This window comes from Manacus vitellinus, unplaced genomic scaffold (assembly GCF_001715985.3).
Source record: "Manacus vitellinus isolate BGI_N305 unplaced genomic scaffold, ASM171598v3 scaffold_45_pilon, whole genome shotgun sequence".
Lineage (NCBI taxonomy): Eukaryota > Metazoa > Chordata > Aves > Passeriformes > Pipridae > Manacus > Manacus vitellinus.
In genome coordinates this window covers 5,887,095-5,904,157 of record NW_021940571.1, presented here as the reverse complement: position 1 = coordinate 5,904,157, position 17,063 = coordinate 5,887,095, and positions in this window count along the sequence as shown.

Below are 17,063 nucleotides of genomic sequence, written 5' to 3'. Positions count from 1 at the left end.
AGCCTACCATCTGTCCAAGATCGGAGCAAAAATAGGAGTTGATTCATTTTGAACAATTCAGCTACACTGAGTTTTGCTGACTTATTGTTGGTCAGCATATTTATTATGCTAGCTATAAATAAAACATTAAATATTGTACTCAAAATAGCCAAAATGGCCTGCAATTCTCCTACTTCCTGAGCAAATTAAATGAGTTTTCACCCCAGTGGATTTCTCTTTTTTTTTTATTATTAAAGAACCAATACAAGGAAAAGCCATGACTAACTATGCCTTTACTAGAAGAAGGAAAAAAAAAAAAGAAGGGGAAAAAACCAGAAATAGCCAGGAGACTATACAAACAGACAAACTTGCATTAGTGCTGTAAGAAGAATTCTGTGCTATTGTTGCTGTTGCATTATTTTGGTAATTCAATTAATTTCTGATGTTGTCAAATACAAAATCAGAATTGGTTTGCACAATGCGTACTTACACACAATAGCTACACAATTACACAAATTTCTACTAGCCTATGCTATCAGTACCCTCAAAGTCAAAGGGTAAAAATATTTTACAGAAGCAATTATGAATTCCTGTAGTTCATGAGATAAGTATTGTAGATGGTGTCCAACAGCAATAAATAATTCTGAAATATCATTTTCTTTGTTTCTAAGTAAATCCACTGCTCTACTGCAATGTATGTTTGAAGTAAGCTGCTGCCAAACTTAGCTATGTCACCAGCAATGATCAGTAAAGATCATATTGATTTAAGAGCATACATTCTTAAAGTCAATGTTCCCACAGGTGGGACAGAGGCAACATCAGAATTACAAAGTCCTAATTAGTTCAGCAGCTGAAACAAAAATCCTATCCTAAACCATTCTACAAAAGAGACTTATAAATGAGAACAAAGCCTAAAGAGGACACAACACACAAACTGGCTAGTAATGCAAAACCAATGTTCTTCTTCATGCTTGAAGTAACATAAAATAAAATAATCCTAAGACCTGTAGCAATTTTACTTTGAAATATTTTTTTTTTAACAAATTGCAGATCTATCTTGCCTCGTTGAAAGGGCACGGAACAGTGACTTATAATGGTTCCAAACACAAAGTCTGATTCTCTGTTGGATAAATCAGAGTAGTCCCAGTGGAAGTAAAAGGTACTGTGGTGTTGGTGGAGGGCAGGTCAGGCACAGCCACCAGCAGCAGTGTGATTTACGACTCTCACTGCCAGTATGTCTGTGAAAGGATCAGGAAAGCTCTGATTGCCTATTATGCATTATTAAGACACAGATCAATACAGAAACCTCCAGGGGCCACTAACATGCACTGCACGTGTGATTTAACCTTCTGCAGACACATCGAGCGAGCACTGCAAGCTGGTTCCTGCAGTCCCACAGCCAGGGACTCTGCTGCTCCTTCCAGGGCAGATCCTCCTTTAGGTAGGACTCACATTTCTACTCACCGTCTTCCCCTCGCCCTCTCGGACTTTTTTTTTCTTTTTTATTTTCTTCCTAAAGTTCAAGCCTAGTTTTTTTCTAACAGAATCACAAACGGTGTCCTTTTACCCAAATCCCTGTTCTCAGCAGATGTCCAGGACAGCCCTCACATTCACGATTCCACCCAGCAGCAATGGCTCTGCTGCTGACACACCTGCACGGAGTTTTCCCACCTCAGGGGGATACACTGTAAATTTGGTTACTTTAAAGCATCTTCTTTCAGCCTTTGCCTCAGCCCACCCCTTCTCAGAAGAGAAGTAATATATGAGAATAGAGTATGGAAGTTTGCCCCAAAAAAGGTTGTTTGGACTATAATGCCCAATGAACACTTGACAACAAACAAACAGATGTGACTCCTGCTCGCTGTGCCAGGCACAGCCATCACACCTCAACTTGTGCTTCTCCAGCTACACCCACTGCCATTAAATTTCAATTTAAGTATTCTGGGGCTGGGCTGGGAGATGGGATTGTTTTCAGGCAGCAACCAAATGCAAAAGGTGCCAGACTCCAGCTGGAGCCTCTAAACGTTACTCTAAATACCAAGAATAACCTGTTATTTCTACATGTTTTTTCAGCTGAGGGATTGATTTTAAGGATCAGAGAACAGAAACAGCTCACTTTTGAAAGATAAAAAGGAAAATATTAAGAGCTCCAGATGCTCAATAATTTTCTTCACAAGACAGGAATACTGCTTAAAATTATCCTCTCTACCAAATAGCATTCTTTTTCTTGAAAACCTGAAAATACAGGTAATTTCTGAAGAGTAGCATATGTCACAAATACATGTAACAGCACCACTCTGTGAGACTCACACCACTTTGAAAGCAGAGCTGGGCAGATTTGGGTGATTTACAGTAAGCATAGTTAATAACTTATAATAATCGTGCTTAGCATCAAGCTCAGAATGAACTGCTGCCAAACTGACAAATGTGGCTATGAAAATTGATAGCCTTGAAATTTGTTTCAAGGTTCATGCACAGAAAACCTCGCCAGCAGACATGCAAAAATCAAAATGCTTTTAAGAACAACAGTATTCTGCATATAATTGAATTAATTAATTATCTGAAAATCACCCACCTAGAAGAAAAACTGTCTCCATCTTTGCTAACTGTCTATTTATTTCCAGCATGGAAATAATTTCATACATTGGAGAAAAGGAGGATACCAGATTTTTTCAATCTTTTGAAGGGTAGAAATAAGTATGGAGAGTAAAGATAAGTCACTTGTTTGAAATAGATCTTCAGGCCGTAAAACATTTTCAATTGCAACACCAATACAACTCCCATATGATTTGCCTTCTGCCTCAAGTTAAGTGACCCTTACTATTAATTCATACATTAACCTCCTACAGAAAGGAGTTTCTCCTCCATCCCCTTAGAGTTATTCTTCTAGACATAGAAGAATGTGCATTATAAAGAGTTAAGCTCATAATTATACCAGAATAAAACCAATAAAAATAACAAAGCAATGCAGGTTCTGAACGTTGGACGCTAAAGGATGAACTGGCAAGAAGAGAGAATGGAAAAGAGTGGAAAAAAGTTCTTTTCACACAGCTTACAAGGCAGCCAGTTCAGTCTATAGGCTGGATTGCTGAACTATCACTGCATGGCATCTGGCTCCATATGCCTTCCACTGCCAGATTTTGATCCTGTGGGTTAAAATTCTGAATTTCTCAATCCAAGAGCAGATGTTTCTACAGGTTTCTGAAATGTGATTTCATTAATTCACCAATAACAAACACAAAATCTCACCATAGCATACTTGCTTTCAGGGAAATGGAGCTAACAGCGCAGCAAAAGCACATTGGGACAAGAAGGGCTGGGGAAAAGCAGCCAGAAAAATACATAGAGGCCAAAGAAGAGAACAGAAATAGACCCAGAGAGCAGTAAGGCTCATGGCCAGCAATGCTTTCCAAAACTCTTACTGCAGAGCCTGACATACTCCACACCATTAACTTCTCCTGCTCATCTGGAAGCACATGAGAACCACACTAACAAGGTGTGCATCCCTCATCCTTATCTAAAGCAGGCATGCCAAACTACTAGTGGTTTTGCTCTTTCAAAGATAAGAAGTAGGGTCTTTTTACAGATCTGTAACTCTCAGGCTCATTGCTTAGGTGCTGGTCAACTGTGTAGGTATTGCATGATTGATTAGAATTCTTCAGCCTGCCTAGAAAACTGAATAAAAATTAAAAAAAAAAAAAAGGAATAATATTGCAAAGTCAAGCACTGAACAGCCATGTCTTTTAAACATAGATATACATATACATATTATTGTTACTACTACTACTATTATTACCATTATTAATTCCGTACATCATTCTGTGTTCTAAATTGAAGTAATTTGGGCTAAAAAGAAAGGTGTTGTTGCCTTGTTCTGTACTTCTCTTATCAGTATTCTCTGGTGAGAAAAAAAAGACAGAAAATCTGATTCAATAGGAAAGCAGTTGTATGAAAGCTTGAAAAGAGCATATTGAACTGGAAGAAAAATTATACTACCTTGTATTTAACATACACATATCCTACAGAAAGTTGAATCAATATCTAAGATGGATGAAGTGTTTCTGACTTGATTAGCTGACAATTGAAACTTCAAATGAAAGCATTTCTTTGTTTTGAAACTCTTGGAGTTCTTAAGTATTAGAGAGGGAAGGGGAAAGCGGGTGAGGACATGGAGGAGGAAAGTGGGAGGGACGGTAGGAAACAAAAACAACTTGAAGGCTGAAAAGCACTGCAAGAGAGATGATGACGGCCAAGTACAGCAACCAGTCCCATGGAAAAAAACTTCAACTGAGAATACTCCTGTGCAGCAGGTAAAACAGACTGGACAGGAGTGCTGTGTGCAATAAGATGCAGCAAAACAGCACCACTAGTACATGGCTGGGTGTGAACATACAGTGCTACAGCATCATTTTATACTCATATGTCACGCTTTCATACACTTACCACTGTAAACAGTGCAATCTACTGTCTGCCTTCTATAGTTTGAAACTGCTGATGCTGTTTAACCAACTTCTGCCCTTAAAATAATACTCAATTTTTCCATAAAATATTTATATTAAGCTTCTAGCACAGGTTTCTGCTCAGGGTCCTATTAAGTTCTCATGACGAGCTGAGTCAACATGTAACGTGCTCAACCTTTCAAACTGTTTCTTTCAGATTACATTAAAAAAAACAGAAGAAAACTGGAAGACCTGGTTGCACTTTTAAGTTCTCACTGAATGAAACCATAACTGATATTAAAGCATAACAAAAGAAGTAACATGCATGCACCAAAAACTTATTTTAAGAATGCTGTTCATCTCTTCAATTAAATTAAGCTCCAGCAAATGGAACATATTACTCCAGTATGCTCTTAATCCATCCATCTCCTACTCTCCTACACATTATCCAACCTCTGTGCCAAATGGGATCATTCCACTATGGCCCACACCTGCTGCATAATTGATTGTTTTGACATTAAATGTTCATGCCCAGCAGCACACATCACATCATCTCTGTGACCATGGGAATGTGATCTTTGAGTCGCCAGTCTGCCAAAACTTCCACAAAAGTCAACAGCAGTTGTGCTCACATGAAATGTGCCCAGTGTCTCTGGTTTTAAGTTGATCCCAGAATTTCACGGCCTTTAGGAAACACTCTCTGAAATTCTTCTTTACGGCCTCATTTCCCTGGAAGGGAAGAACACACGACGACTTGCATGATTGAGATCATTTGAACATAACCTCATGTTTTTACTGACATTTGACAATCCTCACACCTGGCAAAACATTATGGAAACTTATATGGAAATGATTCCATTGGTAAAGAATCTGGGTAGAAATCCCAGCTGTCATATGAGAAATATTTAGAGGATTATGGGTATCTTAGCCATTTATTAAATTATACTTCCTTGATACAGGGCTAATCATGAAGACTAATACAGTCTTGCTGATTTTTTTCCCAAGGAGGCAAGTGAGATTTATTTGGTTTCTCACTTCTTCAACTTATATGTATACTTGTGATAGTCCTACTGCAATGCTGAGCAAAGCAACACACCCTTTCTTCAATCCACCCAGGAGCACTCACATTAGAGCAAACTTTGGGTTGTTTTGCCTCCCCCCCCCCCCCCCCGATTATTGGACAAGTCTAGAGCGACTAAATTTGCAAATTCAGGCTCAATTAACCAGCATCTGAGCAGTCACAACAAGCACATAGAATTTGATAAAGATGCTTCAGAACTAGAATCCCTCTTTCTTTATTACCTGGTGTTTAGCAGCTATACAAGTATCTCACCCTAAATCACTTAAATCATTGTTAGTCAAATAACACCTGATTGCACAGCAAGCTGAATTCTACCAGGGAAGACACACATTGCTCAAGCACTGAATATAACTCACTGTACTGAACAGAACTGCAAAATATATACAGCCACACACACACCATATACAGAGCTCTGCCACTGTACAGCACACTGTAAACCCTGAAAATAATGGCATGATGAAAGAATTACAGATTAGAAATATCATAGTTTTAAATAGAATTGGTCAAAATCTAGAACTGGTGGAGGATTCAGTAAAATGGCTTACCACAAGAGAGCATACTTGCATATAGAAACTGCTCAACAGCTAGGGAATTCCAGCAGAGGATTTTAATTTTTTGTTGTTAATTAAAAGATGGGCTAACCTGTGTATCATTATTGAAACCAAGGACTTTATCAAAGTGAAAAGCCCAATTAGCATCAGTCCTCTTTGGATGTATAGGCTAACATACCCCTCATCAGCTCAATAAAAGGGTGCCTCTGCTCTCCAGAACTGCAAAACTAATAAACAATTTCATTTAATTTGAAACAGACTATACTGAAATCCAGTTTACCTCAGAGTAACAGTGGATTGTATTGCATGCTTTTCTCCAGGGCACGTGTGGAAAAGTAAGTATTAAAACCTAATGCATCGAAAAGTACACTGAAAAGACTTATATTTACAAACAGAAGAGAGAGTATGGCATATTTATCTAATTTGAAAATCACATGCTCAAAATCTCTCATGAAATGCATTGAAACATGTCTCTATAACATCCTCTAAAGTAAGTTTCTTGGTTGAACTATAATGGCACCCAAAAAGTAATTTTTATTATTATTTTCAAGAGGTTATAATAAAGTGCCATAGCTTCCTCTGCTATTCTGGTTGTTTCCATCACCATCAAATGGACTATCCAGTGTGAAAAAACCTACAAACTGGGAAGAGTTTTCACTGTTTTGTAGGTGACTCTTTCACTGCTGGAAAGAAAATGCCTTTCCAATTCCAATGCTCTTTCTTGGGCTGTGCTTCAATTACAGTGCTATTACCGTGTAACACAGTGGTTAAAACATCTGACCCATGTTAGTTCAACCAGATATATTTTTGATGCATCCTTAATTGTTACATAAATCCAAATGCACACAAGAGGAGAACAAAAAGAAGCAAGAAAAACAATAAAAAAATCCCAACCCAGATATTATCTCACTGTATGGCAGAAAAGCCCCCAAATGTTATAATAATAGGCAACAATAGAAAGAAATATATTTCAGATGCACTCTGAAAGTTTTAGTCAAAGGGACTTACTAAAAAATAAGTAGTGACAATAATGTTTTTCTCTTCAGGTTAGCCCTAATTCCTGCATCCTTTAAAACTGTATAAAGAACCAACAACATTCTGCTGATGCTGCCCAATATGAAAGTAACTTTTCAAAATTTGGCTCTGAACACAATTCTCTCTAGATACTCTTAAATCCTAATACTTGAGTTAATGCTGGTAAGTCAGGATCAGGACAATCAGCCAGGACACTGAGGCCAAGGTCAACTGGGCTATTCCTCAGAGAAATGAAAGATTTTGAAGAGCAAGTGAAAATTATATCTATTTTCCTATTCTTCATTACAAACAAAAAACCCACACAGGGCACAGAGCACCTATGCCAAAGCATATAAGGTGCACATACAAGAGCAAGGGAGGGAGAATCATCACAGAATCTTGGAATGGTCTGGGTTGGAAGGGACCTTAAAGATCATCTTGTTCCAAACCCACCTTCCACTAGACCAGGTTACTCAAAGTCCCATCCAATCTGGCCTTGAACACTTCCAGGGATGAGGCACCCACAGCTTCTCTGGGCAACCTGTGCCAGGGCCTCACCAACCTCAGTCAAAAATTTCTTTCTAATATTTAATCTAAGTCTACTCTCTTTCAGTTTGAACCATTCCCCCTTGTCCTGTCACTCCAGGCCCATGTCCCAAGTCCCTCTCCAGCTCTCTTGGAGCCCCTTTAGGCACTGGAAGGGGCTCTAAGGCCTCCTTGGAGCCTTCTCTTCCCCAGGCTGAACAAACCCAACTCTCTCAGCCTGTTTTATAGGAGCGATGCTCCAGGGACTGCAAATCCTTGCCTTGCAGCAACCAAAGTGGATCTGCCATCACAAGAATATTAAATCACATTCCAGTGACTCCCATAGCATTTATATCAATGTTTCATCAAAGGTTTTGGGTCTCATTAAAATATAAAAACTCAGCCACCACCAAACCCAGAAAACAGTTTCACTGAACAGTTCTGACCAGCTCCAATTAAGACACATAAAACTTTTATAGTTGCACATCAGTTTGGTGTTTATATGAACAACTTAAGTATTTAATAGATACCTTCACTTTTAATTACCATAAATGTCAAGAGCTTCCTGTAGGATAAGAGCTCCCCAAATGTTTCAATGATTTTTGAGCTTTATCTGAAGTGGTTAACTTTAGGATTTTGTAATGAAACCAACCCTACAACGTTTCTAAAACTAACAACCTTCATGCCTACACATTTTCACCCTACAGCATGGCCAAGGACTTTCACTGAATAATAGTGCCTCTTCTCGTACTTGACATTTATTAGTCATGATTTTAAAGTGAAGAGTATTTAATTACAAATAAAGGATCCCTGACTTTGATAACTCTTCAGGAACTGCTAAGCATGAAATAAAATATGATGCTGGAGTCTCCCCTTCAACTTTGCTGTGCATATTTCTTTCTTTTGATAATTCCAATAAAATAGGCTGATTGTCAAAGTCTAATTTAAGACTTAATGAAGCAGTAAAGGTTGGGGTGATGAAAAAGAAGCTGGAACAATAACAGTAAAAACATAGTCATAGACTATGACGATCCAAGAAAAATTTTCTGGACCATTAGATTTGATTGTGTTAAACAATGACAAACTACAGAAGCAATTAGAAATCACATCCAGTATTAGAAAGTGACTAAATGCTGGTGCTGGTTAATGGCATTTTATGCTTCCTGAAGACTGGCAAACCTTTACTGCATGTGCATTAAACAAGAAGCCAATTTCATTGTCAGAATGGTACTTTTGCCTCCCATTTAATTGTGGCCAAATTGTTTCCTGAGTTTTATCTTCCCCCTGGCTTTACTATTACAAAACACTACTAATATCAAAAGGATATTATGAAAAAGTTGTTCACATATATTCTGACACTGACACAAGAAATTAATATGAAAGCTCACTGAAACAAGACTGACCCATGATTTTGTAATAAACATATACACTTATCTTGCATATATATAAATTTAAAATATATTCACGGAACTTTTAAGGTCCAGAGATACCCACCCCCCAGACTGAAACCCACAACCAGGATTTTCACACCCCACTTTAAGCAGGCCCAAACAGCAGCAAAGCAAAACTGCTCTGCCAGTTCTGAAGAGTTGAAAGCCTAGTTGTTCTACAATTAAAAAATACACTCAAAAAAAAAAAGGACAAAAAAAAGGCTTTGAATCCACAAAAACACTCACACACACACAAAAGCGCTTTGTGTCAGTGTTTGAGACTGATGGTTACTCACCATGGCTCAGCTGAACACAATGGCAGGGAGTCCTTCTTGACATGAAATTAAATACAGTCAAGCCTTAACATTTCATAAGCATCTTTGTATTTACCAAGGGTGTACGATGCCATAGCAGCAAACACACCAAAAAATGTGGAGCCAGAACAATACTCTATATAAATGCTCACAGGCAATTTCCTTAGTGTCTCAAAATAATAAACAATTACAAATCTGAGTGCTAACACCACAAACAACTACAAATGCTTTAAATCAGTATCCCTGATCTTAATGTGTCTGTGAAAATAAAGAGATGGGAGAAGGGAGAATTGTCAGAAGGCACAAACAGAAGTTAGCAGCTTTATGCACTTTCAACATTTCAGCCTTTTCCTCCAGGTGATGCTCATGAAGAATTTCTAGCTCACCCCGTCAAGTTTTCAGACAATTAATCACCAGGCAAAATTAATCACAGGAGATACTTCAGCAGCTTTTCCACTGGTGCATTACCAAACACAAATAGCACACATCTGTCTGTACTACCTCACCTGATTAAAAATCAAACCTTATAGATTTTTTGTGAGTACCAAGCAAGTCATATATTAAGTTGTCTAACAGAAAACACAGGTTCAACCATGATTCCCATGGTCAAGCTGTAATAACAAGTGCCCTTACAAGGCAAACCTTGTTTTACTGACAGTCACATGACATGTGGTAATGCCTGAAGGATTGGGTCACTCCCTGCTTCACTCTGATTCTTTCAAATTTCAATTCAGATAAAATTAGCTGGCAAGAAATACAGCAAGCTCATATTTATTGCTTGGTTTTTTTTTTTTCAAGATCAAATTCCTTAAACACCTAAAAAAAGAAGAATTAAATTGTCTATTCATACAAGTGCAATCATCGCATGTAAAGTAACCCAGTCAAGTTCACTCCTCATGCAGCAAGGAAAATAGAAACAAAAAACAAGACTACAACTAGACTGCTCTTCTACTGAAGCTTTGTGCAGTGCTTGATCCTTCAAACCCTGACACAGATGCAGCAATTACAGTTCAAGTTTAACATAGTTCCTTTTACTCTCTGCTCTCACCTTTAAGCAAATTTCTATTTCACTGAGGGGTTCATCTCTTATCCCTCCCTTCCATATAATGTTCAGAGATAAGAGGATTTATCAGAGTGCAGGAGAGGCATTACATTTAACATTTGCTTAGAGCAAGCTCTCCAACTTTCTCTTTTCTCACCTTAGCCTTGTTCTAAATTGTACATTCATCCATAGAAGGGCTGCATTAATCCTGTCCTGTGACCTATTTTAGATAAGAATGGAGTAAACTACAGATGGGAGAGGACTTCCTGGGCTCAGACCAATTTCAATTTTTCAGAGTAAAAATCTTAAAAGGATGAAGGAATATTCAATCTAAAACAGGGCTGGCCACTACAGTAACACTACAGTTAAACACCACAGCAGAGCTGCTTTTCCATGTCTCTACTCAGATAACAATGATAAATAAATATATTCACTTATTAAAATGTAGTTAGTTGCTTGTAATTATGTACAAGTGCTGGACACTGGCTGCAAGATCACAGTGCACCTTTCATAAAGTGGGTCTGGTGGCTGCAAACAACTCACCTGCCTGAATCAGTTTTCTGGCAAAAATTCTAATTATGAAACTGAGTTTCTCTGAATATTGCAGAGTACCATCTTTCCTAGGCCCCCTCCTGCTGACAGCATATGGATTATGGGTTCTGGGAATCTTTTTCCAAATGTCTACCAAAGTTTTGGTTTGGTTTGGTTTTTTTTGAAACACGGAGGAGAGTGAGGATGGTTTTAGTATGTTCCCTTAAAATGCTAGTAGAAATGTTTATTTTCCATTTCATTCTAGCAATATTTGCTCAATTTAACCAACCCAGTCATAATACCACGCTGTAAAAGGAACAAGACTGGAAACACCACGTACCGTGCTTATTTAACCGAATTAGAGTCAACAAACCTTGTCCCAGTTGTAGGAGAGTGTCTTCAACCTCTTCCATCCCAAAATATCAACTTTAACTTATATCTACTCAGAGAGACTGCCTAGAGAACAGCAGACAGAGGAAGGGAGGAAACACAGCCATGTTCACAGCATCAACCAGCAACATCTGCACCGTGGCACCTTCTCGCCTTTGTGTACCACCAGCTCAAAACTTGAAAACAATGAGAGTGGAAGCAAAGGTCCCACACCCCAAAAATAAGAAAGGGTTTTCCATATTTCGTACCAATTGAAGGAATAACTGCTTAATACAGATGGAAAAGAGATACAAGCACATGAATGTGGAGTTTGGCATCTGGAGCTGCCTGTTTTCACAGGCAACTGAGAAATAACCCTGGTTGTCTGATGGGATTTGTAGGGGAGTGTTTTTGTCCGGAGGTAGGTTTGCACCTCTGACACTTGCTTAGAGGATTTGCCAGCGATAAGCAAAGGGAAATTAGCCAAGAACTGATTTAGCCTGGACTTTAACAGGAGTTCCCATTCAACCAGCAGTAAAATGCAGTTTATCCGTAAAAGGCTTTTCAATTATTTTTGACCAGGTCAGCCTTATTCTGTAAATCAGATCATTTAACAACTGTCTTGTTCTTGTTTCTGACTTCAAATATTCATTCTGTTTCCCTGTAGTGCCACTGCTTTGCATAAACATTGGGCAAGTTTTAAAAATTACATATTATGACCACATCCTCTTGGTGCCATTCTGAATCTTTAATTACTAACAAATATAAGTAATCTATTGAAAATAATGCTGTATGTCTGACTAGTTAAATATTTAATAATTATTTAAATTCAATACTTTCTAGTCTTGGAAACACTGAAATTAGTCAAGTAAAAAAGATGGTTTTAAACTCAAGCACTGGAAATGCACATTTTGTGCACTTCATTTCATTTTATAGTCTCTACGAACTATTACAATTTTTAATAAACTTGTATCTGGGATTTGAAGCCAAACACTTATGCTCAAAAGGCACAAATTATTAACTAAAAGACACCCAAAATGGTAATAAAATGTATTCCCCAGTGGTATATTGCAAATGGGCTGTAAAAATGACGTTTTATTAATCCAGCTGCAATTAAAGAATAACAGCTGTACCACTTGTATCACAATGCCCCACTTTCGGGGAGATGACAAATACTGTTCATTATTCATTATATATTGCTGATTGGCAAACATTTTTCTTAGTCCAGTAGTGATATCCCTTGGGTATGACTGCTTCTCTTTATGATTGCAAACCGAGTTCTCCTGGTATCTTGGGGTTTGCAATTGCTAAGAGTCTGACTTTCTCTCCTCTAAGATGTTCCACATTTCAAAGAGAATGATAAATTTCTGCTGAAGCCAACAAAATGAAGCCAGACATACATATAGACAAGTATCTGGCTAACAAGTTTTTCAAGTGTTACTGACAGTTACTTACTTTTCTACAATTAATAAGGCAGTATCACAGCCTCCATCTACTGGGATAACATGTTCAAACATCTGGCAGGTAGGAAATGAGGAGCAAAGACAAACAATAGCTAAAACTTAGCTAAGACTTATTAATTTTTACAATCAAAAATTATAGCTAATTAAATCAGCTTTCTCTGGCATTAATATTGCATGCAGTAGATACAATACAGGCATCATCCTGCTGCCATAGTTTTCCATGCTCTGACTTCAGCATTGGACTATATATAATGTTCTGTAAACATCAGGGCAGTTAGAAAAACGTTACAGTAAGATAAAACTGGTATGATTTCTGAAAACAGATACAAAGCTACAGTAGGTCACACATGTATGGAATATATGTCTGCTGCATACATCAGAAAATCTTAACTATTCAGCTTTACTATGATCCTGATGGCTCCAGCTCCAACAAAACTGCTTTTAAAGTTAATTTCATTGGAAATGTTGTCTGCAGCCCACAATGTTCTTTAATTAATATCTACTCCATTTCTAACAGGTTTTCTAAACATACAGTAAAGATAGCACCAACCCCTTTCTGAGATAACTATCCCACTGAACTCTACAGCCTAGTTTTTGTTGCTGACTACAAAATAACTGTTAGCTGGTTAATCATGTGTGAAGCCAGTGATCTTAAGAGCAGAAAACCAACAAGAAACTAACACCTTTTTTTTCACACCCTGAGACTAAAAAAGTAAAGTAGTGAGGTAGGTCTAACAACACCAACAGGATTTGAAAGATACATTTGACAGAAGTAAGGACTTCTTGAAGTTTTCTATAAATACACCTCCCAACAAATAAGGATACTGTCATGGTTTAACCTCAGCCAGCAGCCAAGCCCCACAGAGCTGCTTGCTCCCCCACCAGCTGGATCAGAGAGAGAACAGGAAAGGTAAAAGCTGGAAAACTCGTTGGTTGAGATACAAGCACATGAGGAAAGCAAAACAAGGCATTGATTCTCTGCTTCCCACAGGCAGGCAGGTGTTCAGCCACCCCGGGAGAGCAGGGATCCATCATGGCTAACACGGCTTGAGGAGACAAACACTGTAACTCCAAACGTCCTCCCCCTCCTTTTTCTTCCCCCCTTTACACACTGATGACACATGTTTGGAATATCCCTTTGGTCAGTTTGGATCACCTGTCCTGCCTGTGTCTCCTCCCAGTCTCCCATTCACCCCCAGCCCCCTTCCCAAGTGTGGCAGAATGGAAAGCAGCAAAGGCCTTGGCTCTGTGTAAGCCCTGCTCAGCTATAACAAAAACATCTCTATATGATCAACCCTGAGTTCAGCACAAATCCAAAACATGGCCCCATAGCAGCCACCATGAAGAAAATTAGCTCTACCCCAGCCAAAACCAGCCCTTATAGTGCCTAATATGAAGCCTGGTCTGTACTTTGGGGAATTAGTTACACATATACAAGTCATCAGCACTGAGAATGTCAAGACAATACAACTACTTCACAGTGTTAAAAGCAGCTGCCCAAACAGCAGCAGCAGGTCAGGTTGCAGGTACACATCTCCACTGCCCCTGGTGTTTCTTGCTCTAGGCTTCTCCAACCAAGAACACAGCAAAGTTTCTGCTGACTTCACGAGATTATGAGAGCTGGAGCAAAGGGGGCGAGGGTTTAATGGGATTTCCTGAGCCTGTTAATAGAGGCAAGATGCAGTTTTGTTAAAACTGGTCAGTTTGTGGTGAAAACACTGCCACGTATCAGGCATCAGATACAAAGACAGAACTATCCCTCAGTGTGGTCAAAAGGAGATTCCCTGCTCTTTGGACAAGGGACCCATTCTGACCAGTCCTTATCAAGGCTGGGTGCAGAGAAAGAACAGGCTGGGAAATCCATTTCTCATGGCTTATTGCCCTTTTCCTTGGACCCCTTTTCCCCCTCCCTTCCTCCAAAGCAAAAAAACCCACAGACTTTGGGAGAAAGTAGGCAAAGGTTTACAAAGAAAATTGATGCCTATCAACTCAGGAGGCTGCAGGATAGACTAGATATCTTTGGCATAAAGTTTATAGTCTGACAGCAATAAAAGATGACTTCACCAGAGTAGCAGCAAAACCAAAATACTCTGGAATTTAAGCAAGGTTTACAGGCAAAGTTCTTCCCCCTTCCTTTACATCTTCCTAGATGAGGCAAACAAAAGGAAACCCTGTCATTTCTTCACTGTATTTTTCTTTGCTTTTGCTAATGGAGTCTCTCGAGTGCATCAACAACAATATCAGCTTCCTGACTTACCCACATCATCTCTGATATTCAGTGATGTTCACTAGGTAAGTGACAGAACATGAAAATCTATTTTTAAAAAGCACATGGCAAGCTAGTAACATGGCAGGCTGTCTTCTCCTTGTTACAGGCTTATTGTCAGAGCAGGAATTACCATTCCTCTGGAAAAAAATGCAACCCAAGTTACTATAATAGTATTGTTTACTTATAAAATATTAGTAATCCTTATTTCTTGTCATATCACATTTTCTAGTTAAAACTTTCAGACTGACAGTTTGAAATCACTACAGGGAACAACTCCAGAGTGTTTCTCCCTTCTATTATAGGAACAATCCTTGACTTGTAGACACAAGGACTGGGTAGTGAATATACTTTCATCACAAAAAAAAAAATCCAAGCCCCACACTTAATCTGGAGATCTGTGAAAGTTTGTATGTAGACCTGATCCAGGACCTTTTCTCCTGATGAAACATCTCTCCCTCTCTTTGCTAAAATGCTACTAAATCCATCAAAAAGGTCTATACAGATGTGACAGCCTCTACTAAGCTTGCTACTGTCTTCAAATCTCATGCACACTGTGGCATTTTCAAGATCTGAAATGCGTGTTATGAAGGTTTCCTGTTGACCCAAGGCAGCTTCACAGCGTGGTACATCTGAGACCGGGGAAGAGGACAGCAGCAGGCTGCCTGTTTGCAAAGCTTCTGAAGGAAAGAGCAGGAGACTTCACAGCCCTGTCTGAGTCAAAGAGAGAAAGGAAGGAGGACAGAAAAACCATTTAAGAAGGGGAAAAAAACATAAGGGCACAACACTGATTTTTGCTGTTTTCAGTGAATTCATTAATTCACTGACATAAAAACAACCATCTAGGAATGTTACATGTTTGCACAGTACCAATTCTATTCACCATTTGAGTTCCTCAACACTGCACTTACTACTTGCTATGTGAGCTTCATTTCTTTGTAACCTTACTTGTAATATGGTCTAATATGATCAAATAGTTTAATTAATAGAAGACTGGTAGTTGGGATAGAGGTGGTGTTTGCTTTTGTGTGGTTTGTTGGGTTTTTCTTAATAAAGAAATATGCCAATAGTCACCAATTGCTACTACCAGGCCACAGTATTGAACTGACCTACCTGAAGGATTTTTTAATTAATTCTGGAATTTTGTATTCAACCCTAAAACGATTCCAGTACAGAGTAAAACAAAGCTTCATAAACTTACTAAGTAAAATCTATATGAAGTTGTGCATTCTGAACTTGAAATCATGGGAGAATGAACAGAAGCCCCACTTTGTTTACACCGTTGGCGGTAGAGGAGAAAATTAGTGTATTCCTTCTTATTCTTAGTTTTCAAAGAAAACAAAAGTCTCTTAAAAATGTGAATCATCTTTGCTCAAAGAATTGGTTTACAGTTTATACAGACTCCGAGTCCTGCAATCCCACCCTACAGTAGAAAGCCCAGACAACTGACTGTCTTGTCCCATACCAAGTCCAATGCCTGTTGCTCTAGGCTAGGCTAACAGGCACTGCCCCCAAGTATATACTCTTTTCAAAACTGTTTGCTACACAGAACTTTTATTTTCACCATAAAGTTTAGCATTACCTTGGTTGCTGCTCAGTGAAATATTTTTAAAGGACCTCAAGCATTACAGACACTTTCCATTAAGCGAAACATTCGGAAACTTCAGATAAGCTCAGGCAAAAAAAAAAAAAAGAACAAAATAAAATGTGTAGGGCCTAAATGTAAGAAAACCCAGCAGGGTCTCACACATTAGAGCAGTGTGGGTTCCCGAATTCAGCTCTCAAAGAACCCAAATACAACAATAATGATCTTGGCACAGGGCATTTCCTGCAGATTAATGACCAGCAGGGAGGAGTTGATGGCCCACAGCGCAGCCAAGGGCCATTAACCCCAGCCAGTCATTAATCCCTAGGAAATGCCCTGTGCCAAGATCATTTTCCTATTTCAAAATGAAAAGCAGCAGAGACCATATGTAGGTTGTTTTGTTTTGTTTTAATGAATGATGCTATTCAGCTGCTATCTCCAGGGTGTAACACCTATGTAAGTTAACTTGCTGTA